Here is an 18456-nt window from a genome sequence, read left to right as displayed (position 1 = left end):
AGTCCATGATGCCCCTACCGAACGTGTTCTAGGCCCTTAAGAAGACATTCTCCACTGGTGTTGCTGACACTATGTGAGCAGGCAACCTTCCTTGACTGTCTTAATTACTGTCTGTTGCTGTGAAATGACACCAGGGCTGAAGCAAATTATAGAAGAAAGCATTTGATTGGGCACTTGTTTACAGTTCCAGTGGGTTAGTTCAAGACCTTCATGGCTGGGAATGTCAGGGCAGTCAGACATGGGCACTGAAACAGTAGCTGAGAATTTATATCTTATCTGCAAGATAGAGATGTAGAAATGAGAGAGAGAGAGAGAGAGAGAGAGAGAGAGAGAGAGAGAGAGAGAGAGAGAGAGAGAGAGACTGGGTCTGTCATGGGTTTTAAAATTTCAAAGCCCACTCCAGAGACAAGGCCAGACTTACCACATAAGTCCTGTAAAAAATGTTGGTTTTTTTTTCTTTCCTCTGATGGGTGGAAGAAATGAGAGCTTTACTAATACATGGCTTAGGCTGACCACAGAGAATGTCTGTCTAAATATCGCTAGGCCTGTCAGCTTCTAGCCTCCATACAATCTAATCTGCAAGTGTGGACCTTGAAGGCTTTAGCTGCCAGCCTCCGTCTGCTAACCAAAGCTTAGAAAGTTTTCAGCCTCTGAGACTTACTGCTGATTAAGCTCCCTCTTTCTAGCTGTTTCTGAACTCTGACTGGCTGGTTCATCTCAGCTGTTTTGGCCCCAAACATCCTCTCCAAGATGACTGATTCAATCTGGCTTCTCTTTCTGACTTCTCACTGAATTTCTCTGCTTGGAAAAACTGCCTCTGAGCTCCATGAACTGAACTGCATGAACTCAACAGCACTGAATTGTATTGTACTCCCAGACTTTACTGTACTGTTGCCACAACGTCCCTTGTTCTCTCTCTGCCTGCTACTTTAGTAGCAGGTCTTTCCTGTGAAAGTTAGGCACATCCTATCTCTGACTCATTCTGTCAAATCTTCCTCTGATTTGTCACTTTGTATGCCCCTCAATTAGACATCATTGTTTGGGATTAGAAGTGTGTACTAAGGGTGTGTCTGTATTCCAGATGGATCACACTGGCCTGGGTCTTTGGATGTGACTTCTTGACAGTGCAGCCATGTTGCTGGATTAAAATTCTTCTACAAAGGCCACACCTCCTAACCCTTCCTAAACATTTCCACTAACAAGGAACCAAACCCTGAAAACCATCACATGGAGAAAGGGAAGAAAAGGTATCTTTAGCCATAAGAGTCAGATGTAGCTGCCCAGGAAAAGAGTTATTGCTGGAAAGATTGAAGGGACAAAGGAAGAGGAGGCCATCTTTGTATTTTCTTCCTTTCCTCTGTCAGTCTGCCTCTAAGACTCCTACGTATAGAACTCATGACTCAGCATGTCTTCTATGAAATACTTACGATTTGGATTTGGGAGAATTCTGAAACCCTTGCATATGTTATATAATGAGAAATACTAGAGACACAGAGCACAGCCTAGACACCAAATTCATTTAATTTTTGTGTACACCACATAAACATAGCCTTTAGGGTGTGTGTGTGTGTGTGTGTGTGTGTGTGTGTGTGTGTGTGTGTGTGTGTGTGTGTATGTGCACGCCCCGCCCCCCCCTTTTTTTTTGCTACAACATGTCAAACCAGGGAATGTGTGAAATTTTCCACTTTCAGGTCCTCCTGGTGCTACTGCTCTTTCACTGTGACCCTCCCTTCCCACCTGGGGATTGTTAGTCCGTGAGAGCAAAGGGAGTAGAAGTGACAAACAGGGGATTCGGAGGGCCTGTGAGCAAGAACAAAAATGACAGACTTCCGGGAGCAGCTTCATCTAGGCAGTTCAACTTTATTCCAAGTGAATGAGGATTCTACAGAACCTTGGGGAAGGGGAGGGATTTCCAGTGTGGGAAAAAGTCATTGGCTGGAGGGCTAAGGTTGAGAAGCCTCATTTACATAGAGAGGCATTCCAGGAATCCCAGGTGTGTGCTGAACCTGGTAGCTGCTTGACATTGCTCAGGGAGAGGATGCGTAGACAGGTCTCAAGGGAGAGCGAGATCCCTTGGGACTGGAAATACAGGCTGTGGGAGCCACACCACGTGGGAGGTGGGAATGGAACACGGACCTCTGGAAGATCTGTCTTAATCAGCTCGCAGTCACTGAGTTGTCTCTCCAGACCTGCTCTAAATTATTTACTTATCAATAGTTTTAAAAATTATTTTTAGATTATTAAATAATTACAACATTTCCCCCTCCATTTCCCCTCTCTAAACTCCCCTCCCATTTACCCTTCCCAAATATTCTTCAAATTCATGGCCTCTTTTTTCATTAATTGTTATTGCATGTACATATGTATGTTCAGTACATATATATTCCTATATATAGCCTTCTAAGTCTGTGTAATGTTACTGTATGTATGTTTCAGGTGGCCATTTGGCACTGGGCAACCTTCCTGGGTGAAGATCAGTCCTCTCTCAGCTTTCTTCAGTTGCTTGTAGTTCTTTGTGTCTGACATGATCCCTAACAGCACTCTAAACATTTGTCCTTGTACCCACAGCTAAGTGTCGCCTTCACTCCTCCCAGCAGCTGGAGACCACTACAGAAAGCCTCAACAAATCAGAATGCAGAGTTGTGGAGTCCAGCCCCAAGAGATAACACCTACTAAACAGTCCCACACCTAAGGTTCAGGGAACCTGTGTAAGACAGGGCAGAAAGACTGTAGGAGTCAGAGGATCAGGGAGTTCACTGCGAGGGTGTGCCTCTTGGTAATATCAGAAACTACACCCACAGAGCCTTTCCCACATGACTGCCCAAACATGAGCTAAGCAAGGACAACACCACTGGACATGACAAAGTGGATGAGGAAATGCCAGCAGGCTTCAGGGTGGAAGGGTTTTTAATAAGAGTTTTATCTGAGCCTTCCAAGCAACCAGGCTGAGACATTTTTAAAAGGTGTGTGTTTGTGTGTGTGTGTATTTGTATGTGTGTGTGTGTGTGTGTGCGCTACATGTGTGTATGCAGCGTGTATGTGCATATGTGTGCTGCATGTGTGTTTATTCAGTATGTGTGTGCTGCACATGTGTATTCTGCATGTGTGTGCTGCCGTCTGTATGCTGCATGTATGTGTTGAAGGAGGGAAGAAGAGGGCAGTGGATCCTCAGGAGCTCGCATGACAAGCAGCAGTGAGAGGGTCCACCTCAGCAGTGGACTGGGACCCAGGTTCCAGGTTCTTTCGAAGAGAGGCAGGAGCTCCAAGCCACCGAGCTGCCACTTTCCTCAGCACCACTACTGAAATTCTTGACAAACCCCAAAGGGCATGGCAATACGAACATATGCAGAGATTATGAACCATTATAAAATGAGTTATCTTGTGTGCATAGTGCGATTTATGGGCTGAAGCTTTGTTCATAGTGCAATGGTTGTGATTTCTGCCTTCTTAATTCTTAGTTAATGTTACCAGCGCTTGTATTTTTAAGTGTTTCTTTGATCATCATTTAGTTTAGCATACAAAGTAACGGATTTCATCATGATGTCATCATGAATATGTATAACTATGGTTTGCTCTCATTGGTTCCCCTCGCAATATATAAATACACACACATGTACAAGGGAAAACATGTGGTGTGTGTCTTTTTGCATTTGGATCATTTATTGATTTTTGATTGCTCTGTTTTCTTGGATACACATCCTGAATTTTCTGTTCAGCACAAAATATCTATATCACATAAATAATTTTTAAATAACACACATAATAAAATGAGTAGAGAAGATGTGTTTATATTTTAAAATAGAATTAAAATAAAAATGTATATAAATAAAATATAATAAAGGCAATATATTTGGAATAAATTTGCAGTACATATTAAGACGTTGCTTTAATATTTAATGAACTTACATATTCATAATTGCCAACAGATAAAATTGTGAAGTTTCAACATTATGAATCAAAGGAAAATTACATGTGAATACTGAGCTTATCAGAAAATGTTAGCTGTTAATTGAGCCAAGATCATGAAGGTAGAAGGAAATAGCAGCGCTGAGTGCTATATAAAAACCATAGAATCGAGGGTCTGGGAAGACAGCACCATGATAAAATACATGCAGGGAGCATGAAAGGCCAGAGCTCAGGTCCTTAGAACCCACACGTAAGCTGGGCAGACTTGGTGGCCACCTGCAACACCAGCATGGAGGAGACACAGAGGGGGTATTAAGTACCTGGAAGGCTGAGCTAACTCCTGCAGCTTTGGAAACTGCACAGTGATGCTGCCAGTGACATTCCAAGCAGGCCACACTTTTCCTGAGGTTAAAATCACTCGTTTAACTAAGTCAGCTAAGACATTAAGATTTGGGAGGCTGGACTTTACCATTAGGCTTCTTGCTCATGCTTTACATCAACCGTGTGCTCCCTTGGAAGGCAGCAGTCGATCTGACCTGGTGTCTCTAACACACTATTTCACAAAACTGGCCAAAGTACTGGTGTTTTAGGCCCAAGCTTTACCATCTGCTTCTGTCCCAACACTTTCATTTTCTTTAAATTTGTTTAAAATATAATTTTCTTTTAGTTGTTGAGATTAGATATAATTACATATATATTATTTTTATTTATATAGTGATATGCATATACATCATGTATAAATGACATGATTACATCATTTCCTCCCTTTAATAATCCTTGCCCACTCGTTCCATCCACAAACGTTTCCAGAGAATTTCCTTCCTGTTCTTGATTGGAGTTTTGTACCTTTTAAACAACTCTTACTAATTCTAGGATCATCCATCTCAAAAATGGCGAGAGCAATGAATCTAAGGTTGCAACCTTACTCTGCTTTCCTTGCTCCACCGTAGGTGGTCCCAGAGGCTGGGGCCCCAGAACTTTCTCTGCTCTCCTGCTCTTGAGGCCACCGTAGCCTCCTACGAATGTAGTCGGTATGCTCTCTGCCTCTGCGTGGACAAACTCCTACCCCTCCTTCCAACTCTCTTTCCTCTGTGGTGGTTCCAAGCAAGCCCATTCTCCCCTTCTTTTCGGTCCCTGTATGTAGGATTTTCCTCTGTAACTCCATGTTCTCTGAACATTTTTGCATGTCTAATTCTGAGCCTTGGACATCCCACAGTACACATCCTGTCAGGTTGATTAGTTAGTGATAAGCACATGTGAAGTTGGGAGCACTTTAGGAATTTTTATTGGAGATTAAACCAAGTCAAGTCTGTCACTCTGCAGTCTATTTGCTTTTCCTTAGTCTTCCTTCCCTCCCCCTTTCTAACTTATTGAACCTTATTTATTATGAACCTTCTAACGCTAGCCAAGGCCCAGGCAAAGAGGTCAGAGGGCAGCTGGCAGGTCTCCCCTTCAGACTCAGACTCTCAGGCTAGCAGCGAACACCTTTACCCGTGGAGCGCTTTTATTTTACACAGAGTCTGTCTACATAGTCCAGGCTGGCCTGGATCTTATAACATAACCTGGGCTAGCCTCCAACCTGCCATCGTTCTGCCTTCAGCCTTCAAAGTGCTGAGATTACAGGCTCACACCAACATGCCCAGCTTCAACTGCATATTGATAAATTATCAGAGAGTCACTAAAGATCGTATGGGAAGCCACAGGAGTGTGCCCATACTACCAGTTTCTGGAATGTTTCAGGATGAGAAGGCAGCGGCTGTCTTAAGCCACTTGTGGCTCAACTTCAACCCTGGCTTTTGATAGACTTGAAACCCTGGGGTGAAACATTCACTATAAATTTGCCTACAGTTTCCCTTTGAGCCAACTTGACCATTCTGGCTTACAAAAACAAACAAACAAACAAAAAAACACACACACAAAAACAACAAAACAACAAAAACAAAAACAAACAAACAAAAACCTCACTGTAAATTCCAAGATCTAATTGGTGCAAGTGTTTCTTTTCCAAAGGGAAAGCCAGATCCTGAAAAATGAAAAATGCCCTGTTATATTCTCTTGGATAGGCTTCCCCTTATATGAGCTCCCTCTGTCTATGTCTCTGTATCTATCTGTCTGTCTGTCTATCTATCTATGTATCCATTGTCTATCTATTCTCTCTCTCTCTCTACTCCTCTCTCTCTCTCTCTCTCTCTCTCTCTCTCTCTCTCTCCCCTTACAAGAATTTTAAAAACTATATCAGGAAACTGATAAAAGACAACTGAGAGGTATTTGAGGAAATACATAAAAACCTCAAGTTTCATCTTTGCAGTTTAGCTATCTGTGTACATTGGAAAGCTTTATAACAATTATTTCAATAGACAGAGAGATGCCTATTCCTTACCAACACCCAGTAAATACAAATATCCCAATCCAAAACTTCAAACCTTATATGATTAGCAGCTCCATCTTTAAAAAATATTACCTAAATATTTTTTATTTATAAGTAAAAAAAAAAAAATAAAGGATTAAACTTGGATACTGAAGCTGGAAGTCAGGGGTTGATAGACTTAGGAAGTGGCCGAGCAGCATGGAATTCTATAAGCATCTCACAGTGCTTTTCAACTTACTGAGGAATCACCATTACTGACTTCCAGATGAGTAATTTTAATACAGCAGTACAAAATTAAGCCATTAAATAGTAGATTAAATATGTAATGGTTGGCAAGAAAAGTAAACCCACTCTAGGAAAAATTTAATTCAATGAACTTGAGAGAGAGGGGCAGGGGGAGACAAGACGCTAACTATTAATGGCTAACAGCTTGCGGGGGAGGGGGGGGACTTCATAATTGAATAAAAGTAATTGTTATCATGATTACTTATTAGAAAGTAAATGACAAACAACCAAAAGCAAATGAAATCTTATGAGGATCCCACCCTTGGAGCGGAGGTCTGGCCCATGATCATGTGTGTTTACAATGGTTCTCAAGCCGTGGGTTGAAACCCCTTCTGAGGATCATAGATCAGATATCCTGTATATCAGATATTTACATCATGGTTCATAACAGTAGCAAAATTACAGTTATGAAGTAGCAACAAAATAATTTATGCTTGGGGTCAGCAAAACACTAGGGTCACAGCATTAGGAACGTTAAGAACCGTTGGCTTATGACTTAGTCTGTTAATATGGTGTACACAGGATTCTAGAAGAAAGCGAGAGTTGTTCGATCCCAGCATCACACAGGAGCAGCTGGCGACTGAGGGGCAGGATCGGGACCAGGAGAAGGAGGAATCCCAGGGTGAAGACCACACATGTCACCCTGCATATCTCCCAGAAATGCATAGACACACCATTGAATTTAGCAGAAAGCAACAGCTAGACCACTGAATACATTAAACAGACAGTTCAGCTGCTGCTAAGCTAGCTTGGCTAAAACTAATAAAATAGTTGACCATGCAAGTATTTGGGAAGAATTACATCTTTAATACACTTCTGGCAAAAGTGTAAGATGGCAAACTGCTTTAAAAAAGTGTGATAGATTCGTCACTTAGCATCATTAAACATTCATAAGCTATATGACTCAGCCATTTCACTCTGAGGAATCTGCCAAAACGTGGGGAGATGGAGTCAAGAAATCCCCCAAAGTCTGGCAGTAGGATGGAGATTCCCAGGTCCCAGTGAGAGACCTTGTCTCAGAACATGGTGAACAGCTCCTGAGAATCAACACGTCTGTGTGCATGTGTATATTGTGCATGTACACTAGCATACACACACACACACACACACACACACACACACACACACCATGCATGCCCGTCAAGGGTCTGCTGCCCAATAATGAGACACTCTCCTGTGGATACTTACATGTGGATGCCCACAGCATCTTCATTTGAAAAACAGAAGCAATCCCAAAGTTGAATTTAGGAATGAATGAAGCTATTGTGGATAACCATAATGCAGAACACTTCCTGTAAATAAAGGGCTCCCCTACAGAAGAGTTACCTCTCCGTTCTGGCTGCCGCAGGGGAAGGTTTCCCCCAGTGCAAGTGCAACAGTTCTGCTCAGGCAGGGCGATCTTTCCCCAGCAAAAAAAGTGTTAGAGTTCTGCTCAGAGAGGTGTCCTGGCAATCCGGAGCCAAGGAATACCGCCAAGTCACACTGCACAACAAACCTCACACAAGAGATTTCTTGGGAGACAAGCAGCAAGGAACTGAGCAGAGTGCACAGGATTTCCGATCTGGTTGGTGACGCAGGAGAAAAAGAAGTCTCCATAGCTAAGTGTTAACTGCTCTTTCAGTTGGCAGCAGAGCTTAGGGCTCTGAAACTGACACAGGTGGCCGCAGAAGCCTGACCCGATTCAGGCAAACAGAATGGCTGCTTCAGGAACAGGCAGTGGTGCCGCACTGACAGCTGGCGGTCAAGTCTGGGGGATCTGATAATGAATTCTTTGGGGGAGAAAGGGGTGCCCTTCTTTCTACAGTGTTACCACTTGGAATAAACAGCTGTCTCAGACGACCTTTGATGAAATGGATGGTTCGCTTTATTTCATGTGAACAGAGCCTTTATAAATCTTCGGCAGTGGGGAGGGGCTTAGGGGTGAATGCATCTCATTGGCTGGGACTAGGGTGCTGGCGATGCTCTATTTACCTGGGGAAAATAACAGGTGACAAGCTCACACAAGTGACTGACCACCTGTAACCATCCTGGGATTGTGTCACGTGCTCCTGGTGCAGGCACAGAAACAGAGAGCGAGCTTTGTCCCACACCTTTCATTTTTAGGATGAGCTTTAAAAAAAAAAAACAAAAAACAAAAAACAAATAAAAATCTCAAGTTTGAGATTCCGAGGTCTGAACACGCTCCACCTTGCCAGGTCCTATGGCAGTTCCCCTGGAGGCACAGCCCACGAGCACCACATGACCTCATTCATAATCTGTGTGGTTAAACTCAATCTGTTTCTATACTCTGGTTATATTATGTCTATTACTCTTTGACTAAATATCAGGAGCAATATTTTTAATACTCTCTGATGAAGCACACACCTCCTACCTCACTTACTCTTTTCTTACAACAGAATGTAATTGTCCTGGAGAATAACACCAGCAGTAGCCCCCCACATGCTGCTGCAGAACGGCGAGGCCATCTTCTGACTCTATGCATCTGAAGGTGACAGTTTTGCCACCATATCCACGGGGACTGGCTCTAGAACATCTTCCCCCAGTGTTGTGAGAGCCGAGGTTGATCAGACCCTTTCTGTAGGATGTCACAGAGCTTGCTTATAACCTATCTGCATCTCATATTTTAAGTCATCTCTAGAGGACTCCCAGTGCCGAACAGACTGGAAGGGCTTGTGAACAGTTGTTGTTTTACGTAACAAGTAACGACAATAGCAACTCCGTACATTCAGTAGAGACACAATCTTTCTCACAGTACTGTTGATCTAGGCTTCTTGCATCCAGAGAGGTGGATCCCGCAGTAAGGGAGCACCAACTGTAGTAACAGACACGTCCACATAGATACATTAGTGTCTATAAATTGGAAGTATGAGATGGTGCCACACACACACACACACACACACACACACACAAAAATGACATGCTGAAGGGTTGTTTTTATAAACCAGTGTTTATTTCTCTTAGTTTACCGAGATTCCTTTATATTTGTTTACAGAGCTTTACAACCCAACCCTGAGCAGTTTAACGCTGTTTCTTAACCTGCTGTGTTATCCTGACTCCATCTTTGACCAATTCCCCAAGTGACTTGCTTTTTAGTTCTTTCTTTGCTCCAGCCGAATCTTCTTCATCTCTCCTGCACCTCTGCCTGTGGCTGAATCCTCTACTTCCTTCTCCAACTTCTCCTCCCTTCACTGTCAGGATGTCCAGCCCTAGTCCCTCCTCTTCTCAGCCATTGGCTGTAAGCCACTTTATTGGCATCCAGGGGGGCAGTTGGGGAGCAGAGTTTATATGACAATGAGATAGGAGATTCTCAGAACAAGGCTTGCAACCAGGTATGGGGAGCACAGAAGTTGGCATATGAATTACACAATAACCTTACACCTACAGTGACTTCAGGAGAGTTTTAATCATCCTAATGGAGTATCTTACTATTAACCCCACACACCCACCACCAATACTAAAATGATTCCCTTTTTGTGAAAAGCTGAATATGAACTCCACACAACTTGAGGATGTGCCCAATGCACTTCATGAATGCCTTTTTAACACTAGAATTAAAAAAAAAATAAGACTTTTGTACATGAATGTGATGTATTTTGATCATATCTACCCCCAACTCTTACCTCCTCCCCATCTTCTCTCTCTCTCTCTCTCTCTCTCTCTCTCTCTCTCTCTCTCTCTATATATATATATATATATATATATATATATATATATATATACACATACACACACATATCTTATTAAGTGCAATCAGTGCTTTGGAAATGGGTGTGGGGCCATCCAGTAGAGCATGGCCAACTTGCCAGAGGCCACACTCCTGCAAAAACATTTAATCTCCTTCCTGGAGTAGCCATCAACTGCCATAGCTCCTCAGCCAGCGGTAAAGTCTCATGGGCCCCTCTCTGACCTATGCTGGGATGTTGGCTGGCTTAAGCTTGCTCAGGTCTTCTGTAAACACCATTACTACTGTAGATTCCTGGGTGCCTTGGCCCTGCTGTGTCCAGAGGTATTGTTTTACAGGAGCCCTTTCTTACTTCCGGTTGTTTCAAACTTTCTCTGCCCCACCCACTTTCTCCCTGAGCCTGGCCTGATGTAGGGGTGGCATAACACCAAAATTTTAAAATCATCTCTTAACAAATGAACTCTTTTCAATTATTTTGGGTGCTCTAAGGATATGGGCAATGAAGGAGAGATCAACCTGTTTTTTAGGCTCCCAAGTGTGGGATCAGAACAGTCTTGTGAGAGAGCAGGTGAGGTTAATCCACTAGAGGACCAACCGTCTCCTGCGGGAGCTTAATTGTTGCCAGCTGAAAAGATCCCGTGAACAGACTCTGGGAGGAGATATGTAAATGAGCTGAAACTGGAGGCAGGACTTTTTGGGAGACTTCAGATAGTTTTGGCTGTTCATCGCTGCACTTTGAGACGCTCCTAGAGAGAACCGCTCGAGGGAAGGCTTCGGGGCTCCAGCTCCTGCTGAGGTTCTGGGTTCTGGTTACTCCAGGTTCCAGGAGAAGAAATCCTGCTGATTACGCCAGGAGAATCGCTCCTCAGAACTGATATCCTTACAGTTTTGTTATTGTGTTCCTTAATCCTCTTTTCCTATTGGTTTGGTTAGTTGGGTTATAAGTGACGTATGCTCGGTTAATAAGTTGTAATAAAATATATTGGTTAAGAAAATTGAGCCCACAGGGCAATGTATTCATGTTGCAAACAACATGCTTTTGTATATAATATGTTGGTCTCTACTATGAGCTAATAAATACAGTAAATACAGTGCTTTGGTCTTAGCTAACAAAGTGTTAATTTACATGAGATGAATTACGGAAACTATGCATTGTAGTTTTTATTTCCTAAGATGAAAGACTGTAAAGAAAACAGACATCTACTTTCCATAAAGAGGCAATATTGAAATGCATCTTGAAACTCAAGGGGCTGGACATTAATAACCCTATTTAGATACATGATCCCATAAACACACATCAAGTAGAGCATCAACGTGATGTTACAAAACCGCTACCAGCTTTACAGATATGCGCATCAGGGTGGTCTCTATTGTCAATCAAGATCCTGCTTGTATTTTACATGACAGCTTTTTGCTTCACTCGATTAAAGCCCTTTTTTATATTTAAATAATTCAACCCCAACAAATTCTCCACAAATGGTGAAGTGAGAAGTTTTAGGTTTAAATTTACAGTTATGGAAATAAAACTTTTAAATGCCTGGTGGAAGCCACCATGTAGCTAGTGGCAATCCTTCTGTCCTATTAACCTGCCTACCTCTAAATTGCAATTACCCAAGCACTTTACATTTTGCATTAAAGAAAAATTTGGGTATATATTGTTAGTATGTAAGTAGCCATGGCTTAGACACTGTTACGGCCATTACCCACACACTATCACTAAAGCTTGACACTAGTAATAGCGTTATTTCTCTTTCTTCAACATTTCCCTCCACAGTAGTTTGGGATTTTACTTTAGCCAAGTGTCATGGTATTTTTGTCAGCGTGAGGCTAGCTAGTTATCCAGGAAAGTGGATAAGGATGCCATCAAATTGCCTGCGGGAACATCTGTAGGACGTTTTCATGATTAATGACTGACGTAGGAAATCTTAGCCATCTGTGATTTGGTGTCTCCTCTGGGCAGGTAGTCCTGGGATGTGTAAGCCAGTGTGATGTCCTCCTTCACGTCATCAGCTTCAGTTCCTGCTTCCAGTTTGCTGTCCAGATATCAGTTTCTGCCTAGATTTTCCTTAGCGAGAGTCTATCACCCAGAAACTCAAGATGAAATGCTGCCTCGTTGATTTTGCCTGCGGTCTGATTTTGGCTATGGTCTTTATCACAGTAATAGAAACCTGCCTAAGACATTGGTATGTGGGGTATTTGATAGGTATTCTCTGGCTGACTAAATGAGCCAATTAAGTACAAACTATAGTATATAGGCAGGCTTATTGTGGGCAGCTGTGGGGTGGGTTCACCAAATTCACAGGAAGGTGGTCAGTGAAGTTGCCATGAGGAGGGAGACAGAAAAGTGAGGGATGGAGGTGGGGCTGGAGCATGGAGGGGTGGTAGGGTGGTGGGAGTGGTGCAGAGAGAGAAAGCCTGAGCTTACAGAGAGGAGATAAGAAATGGAGAGAGAGAGAGAAAGGACCAACCTGTCCGGATTATATAGTAAAGACCCTCTGGGGGAGGAGAAGCTGGGAGCGCGGGGTAGGGTACAGGGTACAGAAGTCAGGTGGATCCTGGTCTAAAGGATGCTGAGTGAACCTGATGGCTATGTCTGTTTTGATATGTTAAATGGGTACCTCAGTCATTAGTCCCAGGGTTTGCGACTTAACAGCCAGTACCATGGATGACCACCAAAGACAATAGCAGATATAGAACCAACTTGAGCCTTCCAACCAAACTCAGTGAGCTATGAGTGGCAGAGCCTGGAGCTGCCCAGGACTTTCGGAGAGCGGAAGGTGGTGAGTCTCAGACATCAAGCTATTTGCACCTTTGGAGTGATGTTTTGCTTTGATTTAGTTGTGAATTTGCCATGGTTCTTCCCTCTTGGGGCAGCAAAGCATCTAACTTATATTTCATTTTACATTAGCTCACAGTTAAGAGACTTGGTCATTAAAAAACAAAAAAGACGTGTTGTGTCACTAATGTTGAGATCTTGCAGATGCATAAACAGGACATGTTTGTATGTCAACTGGTAAGGAGTCATTTGTTCTGGTTCATTTTTCAACTTGAAATGAGCTAGAGTTAACTGGAAGAGGAACCGTAATTGAGAAACTTCCTGAATCAGATTGCTTATAAGCAATTTTTATAGGGCATTTTTGGATTAATGATTGAGGGGGGAGGACCCAGCTCGTTGTTGGTAGGGCCACGCTTGGAAAGGTGGTGCTGGTTGGTATATGAAAGCAGACTGAGCAAACCAACGAGCAGTACCTCTCCTGGACTGTGCTTTAGTTCCCGACTCTACGCTCCTGCCTTGATTTCCCTCAGTGAGGGGCTATTACCTAAAAGGATAAGATGAACTAAGCGTTTTTCCTCCAAAAGTTGATGTCTTTATCACAGCAAGAGAAACCAAGCTGAGATGACATATAGTGTGCCATGTGGCTCTCTCCTGCCCGCTGAGCTATGAAAAGACCTAAGATTTGGAATAACAGTGCTACCAGCAATGCTGGATACCCTGAAGCTGGTGTGCACAGGTGGGTAATTAGGGGCAAACTCAGCTGTTCCCCTCAGACATAAGTGATACCTGTAAATGTCCCCTTTAAGCTAAGCTTGGAGCTTGTTGTGTAGGTATCCCTTCCATCCATCCATCCACACACACATACTTGAAAAAAAGTGTTTCTCCTCCAACGGTTGTTTTCTGCGATAAGGATCTTTTTCCTACTGAGCGTTAAGTTGACTATGTGTATGAGTGTGTCCCCACCCATGCGTGTATGGTTACATGTGTGTGTACGCACACATGTGTATATGCTTTTATATTTATGCATACTGGTGTCTATGAATCTCAGATTTTTCCTCAGATTGGCCTGCTTCCTAGAAACAGAAGTTATTTTCTTGTGGGTAAAGTTCAAAATCGCCCACATACGCAAGCCTGGCAGGCTCTGCCATAGCTTTGACCCGCAGACTCTCTTCTCGAAGCTCAGCGGGAACTGGTCCTCCCCAGACCGCTCTTTATGTTTTCCCATCTTCTTTGGTAACTTACACAAGCTAGGTGAAAGATGCAAAGAGAAAGAGGAAGAAAGAAAAGAGGAAGGAAAGGGAAGGGGGGGGGGACTAGAGAGAGAAAGTGACAGAGAGAAAGAGAGATTGAAGAAATAAGAGAGGAGAGAGAAAATGAGAGAAAGAGGGAGGCACATGGAGAAGGGAGCAAAGAAGAGAGAAAACGAGAGAGGAGAAAAAAAGAAAATGAGAAAAAAGAGGGATAGGAAGAGAAGTGAGAGAGAGGAAAGAGAAATGAGAGAGAGGGAGTAGGGAGGAGAGAGAAGGGGAAGAAGGAGAGAGGGAGGGAGGGAGGGGGGGAGATCTCCAAAGAGGTAAATCAGTTTGAGCTGAAATCCTGTTCCTGCCCTGTAATCCTGCATTTCTTGGTGTTGCTGTCTTCAGACAGGCCTGATGTTGCCTGTGCCAGCTGGATAAGTCAGCTGTGTTGTTTTGTTTGGTGTGAAGATGGGGGTGCTTAGCAAAGGTGCCAGGACAAAAGCGTCTTTCTTGATTGGCATTTCTCTGTCATGAATCCCTTCCTCAGAAGTGCCTGGTGAAGACTGATGAGCGACTAGCAGAATCCTAAATGTCCCCAGAGCCTGCACTGAGTCTCCAGATGTGTCCTTTTGGTTGTATGTAGGAAGGAAGGGTGTGCCTTAGTCATCCCATAACCTCTACAGGTGTACCTGGGCTTCTTGTCAAGTGATTTTTTTCCCATGACTTTAAATTGCTTGCTTAAATTTAGGCTTAACTTAAGATTTAAACAATTGGCCCCCGAGCTCTCACAAGTGCATTCTTTGCTGGTTACTATTCACTCCACTGAATACTAGCTAATCTTAGAGAACTTACATTAACCTCCTTTGTTTTCAGGCTCCGGGAGATTTACCACTATTAGGACCCATATCTTAATAACCTGGCATTCCTGCCTGTCACGAAGTGTAAATGCTGGGCATATAAATATGGTAGACATGCCCTCAGAGTCAGGTCTGTGGTTTCAATCTACCATGAAATTTATAGTTTAAAAAAACCCTTGTCTTCCTGTTTGCTTTAAAATAAGAAACTGTAGCCTTTTGAGTTCTAGAGTTTCTGTAAGACAACAGGAGGAGTGCTCAGCCAGTGCTTAGGCTCCATATGTTTCGTTAAAGTGGCCAGATGTCCTACCTCCATCAGGGGAAGGGAAACTGCTCTCTCTCTCTCTCTCTCTCTCTCTCTCTCTCTCTCTCTCTCTCTCTCTCTCTCTCTCTCTCTCTCTCTCTCTCTCTCCTTGCCAGCTTTCCTTATCATCCTTTTTATGCCTTGCTATAAGTATGCCATCATTGATGACCTGTTCTTTTTAAATTCAAGATGTCAGTGTTTTGAGGAACGACATTGAGAGTGTCTGGTTCCCCTTTGTGGCTCTGCGGTTTATTGTTATAAAAACGCATCTCAGAATCAATCGTCATCTGGCTTACAGAGTCTAACTATAAACTATAGTTTAAAGCAGATGTGATCCTATTTATTGTTCTTTAAGGACTCAGCTTCAATGAACATTTGAAAAATTCTCTCAAGTATGAATTAAAAAATGCTGTCAAGATAAATTTGTACAATGTCCAAGACTTGGAAATGGAAGAAAAACATTCCTGGGCATCCATCACTCACCCGGAGTGCTGTGGATTGTCTGTGAGACTTCTCGGAGCACCAGACACTTCAAGGCTGCACTTCTTTGAGTGGAGGGGGTGCTGGGGGAGTAGGGGTTGAGGGGGTTGGTGGGGGAGTCGGGGATGGGGAAAGTAGGGGGTGGGGAATTATGTTGTTAGGTGTCCTGCACCTTTCTACTCAGCACTGTGTGAATTCTTATTTCCAGACCTCAGAGGTCTTTGCTTATGTAGATGTTACATACAAATATTTGCCTTATGAGAAATAAAAACTCAAAACTTATAATATGGCTTCGATTTTATTTTAAATTACAGTATTAAATCTAGTGCCTTTAAACATTGATGCTTGGTTTATGAAAAAAGATTTAAGGTTTAATTCTACTTTTAAATTATGTGTATAGTTGTGTCTGTCTATATGTATATGTACACATGGGCACAGAGGCAGGTAGAGACCAGAAGTATCAAATCTCCTGGCACAGAGGAACAGGTGGTTGTATACCACTGTACTGAGAGTGGCACTCCAGTCCTCTGGTAGAGCGCTATGTTTGTCACTGCCAAGCCATCTCTGAACCTCCTGGGGAGTTTTTATATTTTCAAATATAGATTTTCAAAATTAAATATTTAAACAAAGTGACACTGTTTCACAATTTTGTAAATTTCTAAAATGTCAGCCTGATGGGCCATGGTTGGGTCCTTATGTCTGCTTTAGCCTTACATCTGCTTCAGTCTCTTGTTTTGGCTGAAATGTTCATAAAAATATTTAGCCCACTTATATCTGCGGCTAGAAAGAATGGCCTAACAATCTCTTTGTATAAACTTGGATAATTGGCACAGAGCAGATTCTGCAGTCATGTGTACAATGAGTAATCGAAAACATTTGTCTAAAACGCTCAGCCTCCCTCGCGTTTCACATGGATCATTTATTAGGCTGCATTTTATAACTTCATTCATTGTTCATTTGGAAATCATTGCCATATACATAAATTCATATTATCTAAATGTTGATTTAGATTACCTAGTACTAAAGATCAATTTTTTCATGTTATTGTCAGTGTTAGACATTTTTGCAAGTCAAATGTTCTAAAAACAAGAGCTACCTGTTACCGTGTCGAAGTCCACGTTAGTATGTGCCTGACGTTAGACATGGGGATCACGCCAAATACATCCTCTTAAAGCGGTGACTCCCAAATGATGGAAAAAGTATGGCTAATATGGTCACGCAGGGATTCCTCCGAGTATTGTTTATAACAGGGATGGACTTGGAATAACCAGACATTTTTCACAATAAACATCGTGGTTAAAGAAACACATGGGAATATAAAAAAAAAAAAGAGATCATACCCACTAAAATAATGTGAAAAACTAAGTGTGGTGGTACGCACCTGGAATCCCAGCACCCTAAAGGTAGAGGCAGGAGGATAGGCATTCAAGGTTAGCCTTTGCTTCCTAGTGAGTCCCAAGCCAGGTAGGCTATGAGAGACCCTGGCTCAAAAAACAAACAAACAAACAAACAAACAAAAACCAACTAACCAATCAACAAGTAAAAAATGTCTGCAAGTATGAAAACACCACTAGACTCTCACATTTAGCATAGTCTCATCTAGGGAATTTTTGGATGAAGGAGGACAGAGTCTGAAGGTGATTTGTCACAATGGTTTCACATACGTGCTGAAGGAAGAGAGTTAAGAAATCTGTTGGGATTTTTTTTGTTTTGTTTTGCAATTGCTGAACTTTTGTTAACAGAAGCATATATAAAATTTTACAGCCAGGGAACAACATAATGAGCTTTTTTTTTTTTTTTTTTTTAAATTGAAAGCCAGCTCATTTTGCTTCTAAAAGTAGAAGATATAAATATGTCTTATTTTGACAGCCAGTGCTGTGAGGAGTCCAAGGCAGTGTGTGCGTGCGGTTTATGTGTCCCTGGAAGTGTTAGTGTAAACCTCTGATGAGGAATTTGACTTTACCAGATTAGCATTTGTGTCTTTATGAGCTGAGCCAGTTCACTTTACCAACTGATCCAAGTAGACATACTCAGCCCTGTGGGCAAAGATTTCTATAAAACAGGCACGCCAAGGCAAAAAAAGAAACGGGTAAAACGTTGCTACATCTGTTTCCCGGCGACCACGGTGAGGGCACTATGAGGTTTTGCCAGGTTGGCTTGTCTCAGCTGAGTGCTGCCTTGGTTTGTGAAAGGAGGAAACAGAAAAAACTAGGTGGGGTCCGAGCCACGTCCCTCTGCTGTTCGTGGCTTCTGTGGGGCTCTGCATCTCAGCTCCTTTTCTCTCCCTGCTCCTCCGCTGACTCCTTGTGTTTTCTTGGCTTCCCGTGTGGGCACAGCGTGGATTTTAGCTCTCTATGTTTGCAACTTGACTCGACATTCCTAAATCTTTCTCCTGTTTTACTCCCAAGACTAAAAAGTCTATTTTAACCAACACAGAAGAGCACTGTCCTTCAGCCATTGTTTTACTTTATGAAGAAGCATGCACATGGGCATACAGGAGCCAGATACTTAGAGATACCAGGATGTCCACCTTTCCATTCCAGGAAGTGACAACACATATAAT

This window comes from Acomys russatus, chromosome 28 (genome assembly GCF_903995435.1).
Source record: "Acomys russatus chromosome 28, mAcoRus1.1, whole genome shotgun sequence".
NCBI classification, from domain to species: Eukaryota; Metazoa; Chordata; class Mammalia; order Rodentia; family Muridae; genus Acomys; species Acomys russatus.
Note: the sequence above shows the minus strand (reverse complement) of the source record.